A 14572-nucleotide genomic window follows, 5' to 3' on the forward strand; every position below is an offset into this window, starting at 1 on the left:
AAATACAGGGGAGTTCTGCCCCTCTTCCCGTACCCGTTCACACACAATGGTTCACGTGGAGCCTGGTTTAGTTTGATTAATTCCTTAGATTCAAATTCCGTAGTTTATCAGGGTAACTGGGTATGGGGAAACCTGAACACAGTTTTGCATAGAATATGTTATCCTGACAAAGAGGGACTTCCCAAAAGGACAGGGACTGATCTAGAAAATGAAGTATATGGATTAGGAAATTTTACACTTAACCTCATGATTCTGAATGTTGAATCCGAAACCGAGCCAGACTTGCCCACTATGTCAGTACTACCAGTCAAAGGTGAATTATGTGTCAAAAAGAATGGTTCCGTACACCTGGGTCATAGTAAATGTACTACTGTGGTCGAATTTAGTGATAAGGGCAAGTCCACATTCAAAGCTACACGTCATTCCTATTTCATTTGTGGTCAGACAGCATATATACGTTTGCCTCTAGATTGGGATGGTACCTGCTACATTGGATTCTTACTGCCACCTGTTTTCCTAGCTCCACCTGATTATCATAGAAATTCCCGCCTAGTTCACAGACCCAAAAGAGATCTCCCAATTGTCGACTATACCGAGACAGCATGGGAACAGTACACAGATTTCAATAAAGGTTTCTTTCCCTATTTAGGTGCTATTTTTAATAGTAAGTCTATCCGTCACTTGACCAGAACTCTCGAAGCAGTAGTGAAAGAGACTACTTCCGCCCTAGGTAACTTGACTGAGGAACAGTCTGCTATGAGACTTGTCGTTCTTCAAAATCGTCTTGTTATTGATGTCATACTAGCCGATCGAGGAGGAGCCTGTAAGGTCCTCGGGTCAGCTTGCTGTGTTTTCATTCCAGATAATGCTCCGTCCGTATATAAGGCTATTACACGTCTCCATAAGATAGCTAGTCAGATACATCAGAATCCAGGCACTTGGACTTGGTCCGGTTGGCTCTGGACTACTATTTCAGCTTGGGGATGGAAAATACTGTCACTCCTTGGAACAATACTACTTATAGTATTCAGTTGCTGTCTATGTTTACAATGTGGGCCAGCGATTTGCGGCTTGTGCGCCACATCCTGCACTCCCCATTCAAGTCAACGTACTAAAAGCCGTGTGAGAAAGGATGAGCAGATGATGCTCACTACACAGATAAATGGATTAATGAAGATTGATATATCATGAAGGGGCCGTAGGGCACAAGGAGGGAATGAGGAAATATAAATTTTATGGTCAAGAAATGTTCCCTAACGTGTACCCCACCGTCTCCATGTACGAGCTTAAAGTGCATGTAACTTCCCTCCTGTGCCAGCTATGAAGACGCAAATACATTTGCGTTCAACGTTAACATGTCCTCTTTCAGATCCACCCTGAATGGGTCGGATATTCCGTTCCTAAGTATGCCTTGCCACCGTCTTTGTATGGTGCACTTTCACGTATTCCTGGCTCTGTGCGAGCTAGGCCCTGTTTTCTGTCATCGAGCCTCTTTTCAAAGTCATCTCTATCTCCTGAAACTGCAACGTGGGATGCCCCCCCGTGAACTCTGTCCTACTCCCTGCGAGGCGAGCGGGGCCTGGCTCGGCCTGCTTGCCTGCCAAAGACAGTATTTTACCTTCACGTTATCAGCATAGCCAAGCTCGCTTCCCGAAAACACATTCCAGCCCAGCCGAATAGATAAACAACCCCTCAGCTGCAGAGCAAAGGGCCCGGTCTTTCTGTCTCCATGCAAGTAATTCATAGCTCCCGTTACCATGGTAGGCCCATGGCCCCCTCGCTTTTCACACAGACACGTAGGCACATATGCACGCATTCATAGTCAAGTATAGGATAGCCTCTGCCCAAGAGACCTTTCCTTCTAGATAATATGGTTCCCAAACATCAGATATCAGATATGATATAGGAACGAGTTGATCTGACATGCCAGACTTCTGTCTCTTTCCTCTAGTGTAAATGTCAAGTCCCCTGCACCCTCCAGCTTCACGTCAATCACACGTCATGCAGCTGCGCGCGCATCCAGACCTCAGATTTCTGCTGACATTGCAAGATTTCTGCTATGTACACACCCACTTGTGACATTTTTTTGTGACGTTTCTAGCACACACCTCTGTGTTCACGCCTAGTTCATGCCTTCTGATTACGTATTGCTAACACGTGTGTGCTCTTATCTCATTTCTCTCAGCTGTTACGCCTTCTGTATTGGTTAACATTATGTGCTTTAAGTATAAAAGTTATGTATTGTCAATAAAGTATGCTCTATCCCTTCCTGAACCCCAGTGGTGTCAGGAACCCGATATCCGGTTCAAGAACCATTCCTTTTTAAGGAATAAAACCCCTAAGAACTCTAACACCACGGACTCTGCGTCTTTCTTTCCGATTGAGTTATTTTATAAGTACTTACCTGCATAGAAATTAGGACGGTAATTAAATATTTACCACAGAATGGCGGAACCAAATGTCAAGATTCAGGGTAGAAGAGACACTGATCAACTGGATTAGAGCTTTTTCTGTATTTATGGCGGTCACAGCCGAGCGTTCCCATAATTTGCAGACAGAGATGGCATGTTACCAGAGTAGAATTCCAAATTACAGTGACAAATATGGAGGGGATGGGTGAAAGGAGTATGACATGACCTTCAGAAAAGCAAAAAAGAGTTTGACCAAACACTATCCTGGGATAGGGTCGATTCCATTTCTTGGTATGGCCAGTTTACGGCTCGGCAACCAGGGAGTGCAGGCCCAAGCTGGATCAGAGGTTACCCTTCCAAACCCCAGCAGCCCTTTTGGCCAGCGCAAGGGGGGTGGGGGGGGGGACACGTCAGGTAGGGCAAGGGGCAGTGAGGATAGAAAAGGGGTGTGCTGGGATTTTAACAAAGGTAAATGCACCAGGGCAGCAGGCAATTGTAAGTTCAAGCATGTATGTTCCCAATGTGGCCACCCTTCCAACCCAGAAACAGCGTGCTGTTCAAAAGGTAGCGCATCCGGTAACAAGGTGGAGAAGGAAGAAGGACTAGGGGGGAAGGCCGGCGGGTAGCTCATTCACCCATTGACTTTCTGGCTAAGACTCCTTGGCTGAACAGGTACCCAGACCATATCTCTGCGAGGAAGTTGCAGGAGGGTTTCTCACAGGGCTTTAGGATCCCAGCGGTGGGATATTCTGGGACACCAGAACATAGGAATCAGCTGTCAGTTAGGCACAACCCAATTGTAGTGGCAACAAAAATCCCTAAAGAGCTGCGCCTAGGGAGGATAGCGGGTCCTTTTACTGACATCCCTGTACCTAATTTTGTTTGCTCGCCCCTCTGTGTGGTTCCAAAGAAAGAGAAGGGCGAGTACAGGCTCATTCATAACCTCTCAGCCATGGGCGTCCACAGAAATTTTTCCAGGGGGGGGCAAACCTGGCTAATTCGCTGTTAGTTTTACATAGGCCTTTCTCCCGAATGCACCGTGTTGCTGGCAATCCTGTGTGCAGAGAAAGTGAAACCCGTCTTGTGACGCACCTTATGTGATGCTGATGAACACATTGTGTGGTGTGAAGAGCTTCACGTGGGTCAGAGCGGCCTGCGTGGTGCAGTGTTTCATGTGCTGCAGAGTAGCCTGTGTGGTGCAGGGTTCCGTGTAGTGCAGAGCGCCTGTGTGGTGAAATGCTCCATGTAGTGCAAAGTGGCCTGAGCAGCGCGCGTAATATGAAGAATGGGACAGGTCCGTGAGTGATAGCTGCTAGAGACCACGGGTCAGATTATCACCGCGTGTAGTGGAACAATTGGCAGATGGGGCCATAAGTGATGTTAGGAAACACGGGCGGGCTCAGAACCACGAGAAGCGCGCCACGCGTGGTGGGGCTAAGGTAGGAGCTGAAGGCTGATCAGAGGAAGGTTAGCGCGCATGCATGACCTGTGAGGCATCGGTAGTTAATGGGTCCTGGGTGGCGGCTCAAGCAGACTTAAGGGGGCCTGTGATCTGCGGTGCGGGGGAAAGGTTGTGATTCGTGAACCCCCACTACCGCCTTCGTCTTAATATTATATACACAAATGACACAAACCATTCATTTTTGATGAGAAACAGATTTCTCTCTTACTTGCAGACCTTCTCTAAATGCTACTCTGAACAGGCAGCAGCCGTGCGTTTTCCCAAATTCCTGCTCGGCACCGGGCTGCTCCTAAATTACGGTGTCACCGGGCCAGCCCTGGAAACAAACACCACTGTGTGCGTGGTGGGGGCCCGGCTGTGTGTGACGTTACGCGCGGGCGCGCCCGGCGCGGTACTTTGCAGCGTAGGATAGGTGGCGTCATGATGTCATAGGCATTTTGGTGCTGCTGCTGGCCTAACAATGAAGAGGCCTGCTCTCTCACAAAATAAAAAGTTCCGAAGTTCGGTTCCAATATATTTGTTTCTTGAAAATAAATGCCACACTGACTCACCAGATCCAGGGGGGGCAAGTGCCCCCTCTTGCCCCCCCCCTGCGGACGCCCATGCTCTCAGCACCAAAGGGTGCATCGTTAAACGGTGCTATTGATGAAGACATTTGTAGTGTAAGTATGCGTCTTTTGAGCAGGCAGTGGATATGCTGAGGAGTCTCGGACCTGGGGCCCCGATGGCCAAGTCAGACATCGAATCAGCTTTCCGGCTACTGCCAATACATCCCCTAAATTAGCATCTGCTAGGTTTTTCATTTCAGGGGAAGTTCTATATGGATAAGTGTATGCCCATGTGCTGTCTGTCTCTTGCGCCTACTTTGAGAAATTCAGCTCCTTTCTGGAATGGGTTTTGAGGCAAACAACTGAACGTCATCATGTCATGCATTACCTGGATGATTTTATTTTTCTGGGCGCAGCGGGCTCCCAAGAGTGTGGGTGGGCATTGCAGGAATTTTTCTTGCTCATGCGGGATTTTGGGGTCCTGCTAGCACCTGGGAAAACAGTAGGACCAGCAACAACCTTGTAATTCTAGGCATAGAGTTGGACTCAGTGGAGGGCTGTTTCAGGTTACCCAAAGAAAAAAAATCTGGAAATTCAGAGCAGCTCTCCAGCAATGTTTGGTTAAAGGAAAAGTGACGCTTCAGCAGCTACAGCAGACCGTGGATCTGCTGAATTTCGCGCTAAGGATAATACCCATGGCACGCCCCTTCTCCCACTCAATCTCACAGGCCATTACGGGCCTGCGGAAGAAACACCATCTCACTAGATTGTCGGCAGAGGTTCGCCAGGACATGCGTATATGGATGGCATTTCTGGAGGATTTCAACGGCAGAGTAGTGTGGTGCGGTCCCCCCACTACGTCGGCGGAGTTAGGTCTATGGACTGGCGCTGCGGGCAGTGTGGGGTTTGGCGCCATACTTGGAAACAAGTGGGTGGCCCAACATTGGCCGGTTGGTGGGAAGAAAGCGGATTGACAGCTAACATCGGTTTCTTGGAGCCATTTTCAATAATGGTTGCATGGACAGGTTGGCCTGAACAGTTGTGTAACCAATCTGTGATCTTCTGGTCTGATAACATGACCCTAGTTGAATGTATCAACCAACAGGCGGAGCGGTGTAAGTTTATACTCCGCCTCCTGAAGGAGATTGTTCTGATTTGCATGAAACTGAATGTGCAGTTTAGGGTCAAACATGTCCCAGGGGTGTGGAATAAAGCAGCTGACGCACTCTCTTGCTTGAAGATGCAGGTATTCAGGGAGCATCTACCATCCGCAGAGGCAACACCGGCACTCTTCCCAACAACACTCTGGCAAATTGGTGCCCCCAGCAACAGAACCTCGTGGCAGCTAGCCTAGCGCCCAGGACCAAGACTGCGTACGAAGGGGCCGTCATGTCTTATTGCTCCTTTTTAGGTCAGGACTGGGTCGAGAAGTGGGAACAGGAGGGGAATTTTACCCGGTACATGGATACATTACATAAATAAGGGCGCTCAGCAGCCACAGCTAGCAGACACAGGGCAGCCGTTTTTCTTTGCACAGCTTAAAGGGGCCAAAGATCCCACAAACAGTTTTGTAGTGCAGAGGGCGCTGAGGGGGTGGCAGCGCATGCGAACAGCTGCCACTGATCATAGGCAACTGATAGATCTAGAACGGTTGGCATCATTATTGAATGCCTTGTCTGACACCTGTATTTCATCAGAGGAGGCACTCTTATTCAGAGCCGCCTTTTCATTGGCCTTTTATGGGGCATTACGGGTAGGCGAATTGGTGGCTAGCAGCAAGCTGGACACGATAGGGGTCTCAGGCTGGAGCACACGAGGATACTGGACGATACGCTATTGATCACCATACTTAAATCAAAAACTGATCAGGAGGCTGTAATGACGGACTTTTTCCGGCCCTTTTTGGAGGGAGAGTGATGGAGAATGACTCCAGTCTATCAGTCTTATAGTGTAGGGATTAGGACTATAAGTAGGACCTCTCTGGGAGACATGGTAGGGTATATTCGTACCCCTTTCCTTAGAGTAGGGCTTACGAATTCAAGCTAGGGAGTAGATATATAAGTATTAGTCATGATCCACCCTTTTTCAAGTGTGTTAGGATATTTTCCATGGAGTTATACGTATTCTGGGCCCTGTAGGCCTTAAACGGGACAGACTCCATCTTGCTCTCTGCCTGGTAGCTTGAGAGGCTTTCTAGGTCAAGTGTAATATTTTAGTTTCAAGGTGTTGTTCGCTTGGAGAGAACCGGCTCAGGCTGGCCCTTATCGAAGGAATGTATTTTTCTCCACTCCGAAGACACAACTTCAGGCCGGCTGGCTGGGAACGTGTCCTTGGTACGGGGAGGTACAAGAATTTGGTGGGCGGCAGGTTACTGGCCGTAACTTTCCATGAAGGAACAGGCTTTGATATTAGCGAAGGTGTTAGAGAGAGAGAGAGTTAGTTCATAGGCGGCAGCTAGCCGTTAGCATCTCTGCCATTAATTATTTTCTTCGGCGGACAGTCGCCATCTTTGAAGTCCGAGAAAGATTTACCACCGAGACTCTCTGAGAAAGTTTGAAGGAGAAATAGCGCGGAGCGCATAGAAACAGAGAGAGAGAGACACGGTAGCCAATAACCAGCAAGGTTCCAGTGACTTGGAGGGAAGCAGACGAGTTTGAGCCTAGCGGTGCAGACGTGTACTTGTGACGGCTGGGGTGTGACTCTGAGACGAGCCAAGACACAGAGACGAGAAGGGAACCTAGATGACTGCCGAGCCCCGACTTCATATTAACCAGGTGATCTCCGCCCTTTCTTTAATTCATTCTAACCTTTACCTTTCCTTTGCAGAATATATATTGCATAGTATTGTGTTTGTGATTATTGTCAATAAATACCCTGGTTTATCGTGAACCGACATGTGCCTGGTGTTCCTGTTCAATTGCGGTAACTGATCTTTAGTGTCTGACATTGTTTGCATGAACGGATGTGAAATCCCGATCAGGTAAGGAGTGATCAAGCCAATAGGAAGCGAGGGGACCTTTGATGTCGGGAACAGAAGGTACATATTTTAATTAGAAGAAACATACTAAATTCACATTGTCCTAGTTTTATCCCAAGTAGATAAATGAGAAGTTTCTCCCATAGGTGTTCATAGGAAAGTGGTCGTCGTAGATATGCGGCGTTAATGAGAGCGTTGGGGGGGAGACCAACGTGGAGGTTCGCGGGACTGTGAACCGAGTGTAAGTGAGAGCATTGGGACTGCAGGCCCATGTGTAGACACGCCAGATTGTGTGTCATATCTGCCCTAGGGTAGATCAGTCTGGGTCGGAGTGGCCGCGAGACTAGCTGATGTGTATAAGATATGATAGAAAACCTATGCATGTTTATTGCTATTCCCCTATCCTTAGGTGTGAGATATACATATATGTATCTATATCCATTGTAAATACGTTCTAAGGAGAGAGGTGGTTACGTTCCGACTGGGTTGGAGGGGCCCCTAGGGGCGGATTCCATCTAAGCGGAAAATCCGGTCATTACATCTGGCGTCACGAACTGTTTACGAAGCCTGTGTGCGCTGTATTGTTTTATTCTTGTTGGTTTGCGCTCGGCTCGTACGTATATATTTTTGTTTATATTGTGTATATATTTTTTCTTTTTTTTTGTATATCGATATGTTTTCGAAAAAGTCAGGCTCTGTTTTCAAACTGCCTATTCAGATTCCCGGCTGGGAGTCTACGCCTTACGAGGCTTTGTCCCGCGAGTGGGCCGATTCTACTGGTTTGAGTGAGAATTGGATTTCTTGTTTGGAGCAGGCGGAGCCTGCTGATGTGGTTTCTTGTTTGCAGAAAGCTCCAGTAGTGAAGGGTGATGAGCTTCCTATTTTGGGACGCAGAGGCTGGATTGTACTCCATGCGTATCGGATCCTTCATGAGAGGTTTGTTCATTTGCGAAAGCAAAGTAAGGATATGGAAGGACAGGTTGTTGAGTTGCAGAATGCGCATACTTTATTGCGGTGTCAAAATAAGTTGCTTGCCGACAAACTTGAAACTTATCAAACTATAGCCGAACGGGCTGCAGTTCGCATTGCGCGATATAAATACAAACATCGTCGTGGTCGGGTGTCTACACGGAAAGTGCGTATGGTCGTGGCGAAAGCCGGACTTGATTGGAACCCTGATGAGTGGGATGGTAATATCTGGGATTCTAATGCTTCTGACTCCTCGGCTGAGGAGATTGACACGCGCGAGTCTTCTCGCTCCGGACGTGACTGTAAATCTGCTTCTTGTGACAAAGATGTCAAGTCTAGCGACCGTGGTCGTTCTTCCCGTTCCGATGACATGTCTTACCCTGATTGTCCTTCTAAATCTAGGGACGGGGCTTCTTCGGGAGCTCTGCCGGAGGTTTCTGCTCATCCTGTGTTTCGTCGCAAACTACAACAAGCTCCTGGTAATCCGGGTGGTGTTGCCCTGGATAGTATTGAAGACTTTACCCAACAGGAGGTGAGTGACATTTTACAACGATTTCGTCAACGGCCTGGTGAGGCTTTGCTTACGTGGATGGTGCGCCTTTATGAACTGGGCGCTGCCGGTATTATGCTCGATGCTGTTGATTGTTTACGGTTTTGCTCTTTGAGTTCCGACTCTACCATTCAAGATCATTTTCGGAACTATAATGGTGCTGGTCAGATTACTTTGCTCCAGCTTGCGTCTGATGGCTGTAACCATAAATATCCTACTGAATCTGATTGGCCTGTCAATGACAAGCCGTGGTACACTTTGCGTGATGCGTCGCAACGCTTGAAGGAGGAGGTGATGAAAACTGCTATTTTTCTCAGTACTTCTGACAGACTGTTGGACGGTCTTTTGACATCATCTGTGCGCAATCGCATTATCCGTTCTTCACCTGTTGCTTACAAGCAGGTTATGATGACTTTGTTGATTAATCAGACTGGCAATCCTTTGTCTGCGGTGCTTGAATCGGTTCGTCAGCTTGGTGAGTTGGGTGATTGGTTTAAACCTGAGAGACCATCTCGTCCTGAAGGTCGTACTGCTGGAGATTATAAGTTCTCTAGACGTGATATGTTTCTGGCTCTTTTGGCTGATGGTGTGAAGAGGGAAGATATCGATGGGGAGCCTAATAATCGCTTGTGGGATATTTTCCGTAAGCGTGGTTTGGATCGGAAGGAGGGTGCCCGTCGTGTTCGAAAGAATGATTGTGGTCGTGGTTCTGATGACAGTGGTGATGAGAGGCGTCGTGTGGATTCTGATCGCCGTGGTGACCGGCGTCTTGATCGTGATGTGTCCCCTCATCGTGAGAGAGAGAGAGAGAGAGAGGGGGAAAAAGAAAGGGGGAGAGATGATCGTGTTTCCACCCGATATAGAGAGGAGAGAGATTATTCCCCTGAGCTGAGGAGAAGGGAGGATCGTCACAGGCTTGCTGATCGTAATTCACAGTATGATGTGAATGACAAAAATCCATTTCGTAATGGAGATGGATATGAACAGGAAATTCTGATACCCAAGAAACATGAGAGCATTTATCCTGATTTGTCCTGGCTAGCGGAACGCAGTCAAAATGACTAGGAAGTAGGTCAAGCTCCAGTACGTAGGTGGGCTCACAGAGACAACAGACCCTATGTAGATATTGAGATTTTTTGGAAACATCGTAATATCCAAAGGGCCCGAGCATTGGTAGATACAGGAGCGGAGGCCACTTTAATTCATGGTAAAGCAAGGAAATTCAAAGGACAATTCTTCACAATTACTGGTTTAGGTGGGAAAGAGACCCCCGCAGTGCAGACTACACTTGAGATGAAAATTGGTAGGATTCCCCGTAGAGAATATTCTGTGTTAGTCGTACCACTTTTGGAGTATATAATTGGAATTGACATTTTGAAAGGAATGACTTTGCATTTAGATGATGGCTGTTACCAATTTGGAACTAAGTATTACATTTCGTCCAGACCCGTACGGGTTGGTCGTTTACGGATGCCCCCCATTAAAATTCCCCAAGCTACAAAAGTGGTTTCTCAGAAACAATATCGGATCCCAGGTGGTCATGAAGAGATCAGTGCCACAATTCAGGATTTGGTTGATGCAGGAGTTATAACTCCGGTTACTTCTGCTTGGAATAATCCCGTTTGGCCCGTGCGCAAGAGTGATAATTCTTGGCGCATGACTGTTGATTATCGAGAGTTGAACAAACATACACCTCGTTTAGCTGTGGCAGTACCAGACATTGTCACTTTGATCCAGAGAATACAGAAGCATCCAGGTACATGGTATGCGTCCATTGATATTGCTAATGCTTTCTTTTCAATTCCCATTGCCCCCGAGTGTCAGGAACAATTCAGTTTTACCTGGAATGGACGTCAAATGACGTTCCGGAGTCTTCCTCAAGGTTATGTACATAGTCCCACGATTTGTCACCGGCTGGTGGCCGAGCATTTGTCTGAGGTGCCCGCGAATCCACAAATACAGGTGTGCCATTATATAGATGACATTTTGATTCAAGGTGAGACGCAAGATCAGGTACAGTCTCATTTAGACCAGATCCTTGATTGTTTACGAACAAAAGGTTGGGAAATCAATCCTGATAAATTACAAGGTCCATCCCAAAATGTAAAATTTTTAGGTATTAATTGGCATGAAGGTCACAGAGAAGTGATTCCACAAGTGAAGCGAAAGATTTTAGATTTTGCAGTTCCAAGGAATAGAAAAGAGGCTCAGAGTTTCATTGGCTTGTTTGGCTTTTGGCGTCAACATATTCCTCATTTAGGTCAGATTTTGGCTCCATTATATCGAGTCACTCGGAAAAAGAATGCATTTGAATGGGGAGAACCACAACAGAGTGCATTTAATTTGGCGAAAGAAGCGATTCAGTACGCCTTGGATCTGTGGCCGGTGAGCGACGGTGATGTTGATTTGAATGTGTCCGTGGAAGGTCCGTATGCCAATTGGAGCTTATGGCAAAAGCAGGGCAGACAAAAAGTACCATTAGGTTTTTGGACCAAAAAGTTACCTGAAGCTGGTGAGCGTTATACACCCTTTGAAAAACAGTTGCTTGCATGTTACTGGGCTCTGGTGGATACCGAGCAATTGACTTTAGGTCATGCTGTGATTTTGAGACCTGAAATTCCTATAATGCAGTGGGTTTTGAGTTCGCCAAAATCCCATCGGATTGGACATGCTCAAGAGGCGAGTGTGATTAAATGGAAATGGTACATTCAGGACAGAGCACGTGTGGGTCCGAAAGGCGTGGCAGTGTTGCATGAGCGAGTGGCGCAGGCGCCATCGAACGAGACTGAAAGTGATTGTTCTGTACCTGTAGTGCAGGAATCTCCTGTCAAGTGGGGTAAATCATTTGATGATCTGTCCGTGGAGGATAGAAGACATGTGTGGTTTACGGATGGTTCAGCGAGGTTCATTGGTGAGAAACGACATTGGAAAGCAGTGTCGTATAATCCGGTTACGAAGAAATTATTGAGTACCACTGGTGATGGAAAGAGTAGCCAATATGCTGAATTGTATGCAGTTTACCAAGTTTTGAAACAGGAATTACCCGGCACATGTCATATTTTCACTGATTCCTGGTCCACTGCTAATGGACTGGCGGTATGGTTACCAACATGGCATTCTCATAATTGGGAATTGCATTCAAAGGAGCTGTGGGGAAAAGAATTATGGCAAGAAATTTGGGATTTGCTCCCACAGAGTACTGTGACAATCTTTCACGTAGATGCTCATACCCCGATAGACTCCCTTGACAAGTTTTTTCATAATATTGCAGATGAAAAGTCTAAAATTTCTGAGGCAGTGGTGGACATGCAAGATTCTGATTTGGCGGGATTGGCGAAATGGGCCTATCAGAAAGCGGGACATTTTGGAGAGAGAGCCACTAGCAGGTGGGCTATTGATCGAGGAATTCATATTCCTTTACATTTGATCAAGGATGTCATTCTGCATTGTCCCACTTGCCAGCATTCTAGAAAGAAAGAAGTGCCTCACATTGTTCAAGGCCATTTACATCGAGGAAAGTTGCCAGCTCAAATTTGGCAAATTGATTATATTGGCCCGCTCCCTATGAGCAGGAATTGTCAATACATTTGTACCGCTGTTGATACCTATAGTGGCCTTTTGGTCGCTTTCCCGTGTAAACATGCTACCCAAATTAATACCATCAAAACATTGGAACTACTCATTTTATATTATGGTGTTCCATTTCAAATTCAATCTGATAATGCATCCCATTTCCGTGGAAGATTGGTGCAGGAATTCTGTGTGGAAAATAACATTGAATGGGTATTTCACATTCCATATTATCCACAGGCTGCGGGATTGATTGAGAGAATGAATGGTTTGCTAAAAGATCAGTTGCGAAAGTTAACAGACGAACATTACAAACAACGGAGGGATATTTTAATGCAGGCATTGTTGATTCTAAATAATCGTCCTTTGTTGCATGCTGAATCTCCTTTAATGCATTTGTTTCCTCCAGCTGTTGATGCAAAACCGAATACCCTTGTTCAATCCGTGATGTATTGGGAAATTACCCCCGGAGCTTTGGCTCCATGCAGAGCGACCCCAGGTTCTGCAGGCTTGGACCTGCATGCTATGGATGACATTGTCCTAAAAGGCAGAGACCGAGTCATTGTTGAGACTGGCGTTGGTATTTGTATACCTGCCGGTAGTTTTGGATTGATTGCCCCTAGATCGGGCCTTGCCCTAAAAGGTGTCCAAGTTCTTGGAGGAGTGATTGACAGCGATTATCAGGGAGCGATTAAGGTCCTTCTGCTTAATAGCAGTGAGGTTGATTTATCATTCAAAAAGTCTGACCGCGTTGCTCAATTGTTGATTGTGCCTGTCTTCAGTGGTGAGATTAAGAAAGGCACTGCCCCAACGTTGCTAACGACACGTGGCCAAAAGGGCTTCGGCTCCTCTGATAACCCTGGAGCTAAGATATGGGTGCAATCGCCGAAACATCCCCCTGAGCAGGCTGAGGTTATTGCGACCGGTCATGACAACACCATTTTGGTAATGAAGCCAGGGAAAGATAGCTGGGAAGCTGTCCCAGCTGACAAATGTTACTTACGAGAATTTATTAAGGCCTGTGTTTGTATTCTTTCAGATCATTCTCTGGACTGCTGCTGCAGGATGTGCCGGCGTTGCACTCTTTTTGGTCTGCTACGCCGGGAGAGGAGAGGACCCACCGACTTCGGTTGATTGGAGAACCCGAGTCCCGCGTTCCTTCGCTGCGTGGGATGCCTCCGCGAATTTCTGGATCACCCTTGCAAAAAGAGTTACGAACTCTCCACATTTCTGTCTTACCCCTATGAGATCTGTGACTGATATTTTAGCGACCTGCCTGGTTGCTGTCCCTGCTTCCACTGAGACTCTACAGCATATTTTCAATATGTCGAGTGCCCGTCCTAATATTATTTTGGGCGATTTTCCCGCCCATGAATTTTGCCCTTTATGTTCTACCCTTTCTGATTCTGCCCTTCCGATTCCTTCCCGAATTACCACCTATAATATTACACAGGGTGACTTGTGTTTTATTTTTACTTGTGATCCTAAAGCGATTTCGGAATGCCTACGTTTAAAATTACAGGCTGCCACGACTTTTTCTGCTCACCAACGATTGCTTTGTTTACGAAGACTTCCGAGTTCATGTATTTCTGTTAAAAATAATATGACATGTAAACGTTTATTAGTTGTTCCTAGCTATTTTCGTCCTATGCTGTTGCCTAATGGCTGGTTGTTTTCCTGTGGCAATACTTCTTGGCCCTATATTCCTGCTAATGTTACAGGAGGTCCGTGTGCTATCACTAGACTGAGTTTACTAATGTTTTCCTCACACCCTGGTTCCCATTCCCGTATGGTACGAGACTCTATGACATTACAAGAAGACTGTTATTCCTCCGTTCATCTTTACTCTAAGTCGGAGTATCTTAGTTTAGCATTCTCTATTATTGGTGTCCCGGCATTGGCTGTTTATAATGCTAAAACCATTGGCAAGATGGCTTGCTGGATGGTTAAATCAATTAACCACACCTCGACTGTATTAACTGATTTATTATTAGATGCCCAGGGTGAAAGACGAGCCATTTTACAAAATCGCGCTGCGATTGACTATTTGTTGCTGAAACATGGACATGATTGTTCTGACTTTGA

At 46.6% G+C, this 14572-nt stretch overlaps 1 protein-coding gene across 5 annotated transcripts in view; it reads right to left on the reverse strand.

Annotated features, from left to right (window-relative positions):
* The window catches only part of LOC147678669 (beta-1,3-galactosyltransferase 5-like), a 169535-nt gene that overhangs the window by 103716 nt on the left and 51247 nt on the right, over window positions 1–14572 (reverse strand). The window lies entirely within an intron of this gene.

Source organism: Lissotriton vulgaris, chromosome 12, assembly GCF_964263255.1.
Source record: "Lissotriton vulgaris chromosome 12, aLisVul1.2, whole genome shotgun sequence".
NCBI lineage: Eukaryota > Metazoa > Chordata > Amphibia > Caudata > Salamandridae > Lissotriton > Lissotriton vulgaris.